The following is a 1861-nucleotide window of genomic DNA, read 5'->3' as shown; positions in this document are numbered from 1 at the left end:
GTGACAGCATCATTGACATTTTGTTTTTCTACATTGTCTCTAAAGTAGGAAAATATAGAATTCCAATGAACTTGTGCAGGACTGCATGGATATGTCACCCATGTTCATGCTCCTCATCACATCATAAGTTGGCTCAGCCTGTGAACACAGTATAGGAAATCTGCATGACAGATCTGGGGCTAGTCTTACTAACAGGTCAGTGTCTTTGCAGCATGTATCAATGGCATGCATCAGAAATCAGGTATGCACATAGTATAATTTTCTGAGGAAAAACTGAATCTAATCTTTAAGTCCCTTTTGACACAGCAAAACATGCAATGTAAGAGAATTTGGAGATGTCTTAGTGAGCTGGATCTTGTTTTATTTACTGTGGGAAAGCAGTCAGAAGCTGAGCTTTGCTGGAGATGGAATGGAATCATCTCCCCTCATAGTGTATGCAAACTGTTGCTCATCATTTTAAGAATAGACTGTACATTTTCACCATCCTACCACTACCAGGCCTGCAGGTCTGTGTGGAGCTTCAATTGCAGGTCTTTCCCATAGGACAGTGTTTATGAATGTTGTCAAGAATAAAGTCTACCTTAAGAGATATCAAGTAAGATTAAGAAGGTGATGAGGCAGTGAAACCAACTACTATGCTCTGAAATGATTGGTGATCCAGGGCAAAAAAGTAAGTATACCACACTCAAATACAGGATGATAGTTCATGTAATTGAAAATGATGTCATCATTCAGACTGTATATGTCCATAAAGAAGGGGTTATGATAGTCTGTCAGCATATGCACTTGAACTATGAAATTATGGTAGGAAAGTTGTCCTGATAAATTATGCTGTAGCTTATTGTACCAACTTGTTGCTAGACCACAGGCTTCTCAGAAGGCATTGCATGGGCAAGATCTATGAAGGTCAATTTGAGTTGACTAGAGATGAATACAATGTGGAAAGCATTGATGGTTAGTCTGGTATCTTCACTTGTGATTTGGATGCAGGTCTTGTCAGAACTACTACTGGCAATAAAGGTTTTGGGGCCCTGAAGGGAGCTGTAGAGGGAGGTTGTATAACCCTCATTGTACCAAACAATTCTCTGGTTATAGTTCTGGAAGCAAATGAAGTGCAGAAGTACATGAGAAGAACAGTGTGGGTAAGAGTGTTGCAGACTGCGTGTGTTACCCAATAGAGGAAGACCAAGATGCTTATAAGAAACAGTATTATCAGCCAGGCAGTGGTGGCACATGGCTTTAATCTCAGCACTCAGGAGGCAGAGCCAGGCATATCTCTATGAGTTTGAGGCCAGCCTGGGCTACAGAGCAAGTTCCAGGACAGGCTCCAAAGCTACACAGATAAATCCTGTCTCAAGAAAGAAAGAACCAGTATTCTCAGTTCATAAAGAATATCAGACATGGAGGGGATGCATAAGAAAGCTCATGCTGCCATCTAAGAGAATCCAGACCATTAAAAGAAGACCAAGAGAGAAGTGAAGAAGAGGTGGGACCATCCCAAAATGTCCCTTGTCCAGGAAAAGAAAGATCTGATGCCCCAAAGAAGGCAAGCTGCCTCAGAGCTCAGGAATATGCTGCTGAAAGTTAAAGCAATTTTTATGAAGATTTTCCCATAAAGACTATAAATTTATTGACCAAGCCAAAAAGCGAGACTTCTTCATTTCTATCTTCCTTACTTGTGATACACACATGTAAGTCAGCAGGTCCTAGATGGCTGGTAAGTTATTGGTTCTGTAGGCAGAATGCTTCGTTGGGACTGCCAGCTTCTCAGTAACTGCACAGAAACTTAATATTAATTATAAATGTTTGGCCAATAGCTCAGGTTTGTTACTAGCTAACTTTTACATTTTGAACTAACTCA

The 1861-nt window shown here is 40.6% G+C and overlaps 1 pseudogene; it reads left to right on the top strand.

The window, feature by feature from the left end:
* Positions 1-553: 553 nt before the first annotated feature.
* On the top strand, positions 554-1588 carry LOC118573745 (annotated as a pseudogene).
* Positions 1589-1861: the final 273 nt, after the last annotated feature.

The sequence above is a fragment of the Onychomys torridus genome, chromosome 1 (genome assembly GCF_903995425.1).
Source record: "Onychomys torridus chromosome 1, mOncTor1.1, whole genome shotgun sequence".
Lineage (NCBI taxonomy): Eukaryota > Metazoa > Chordata > Mammalia > Rodentia > Cricetidae > Onychomys > Onychomys torridus.
The sequence above is the reverse complement of the archived record's forward strand: the minus strand, read 5'-3'. Positions and strand labels throughout refer to the sequence as shown.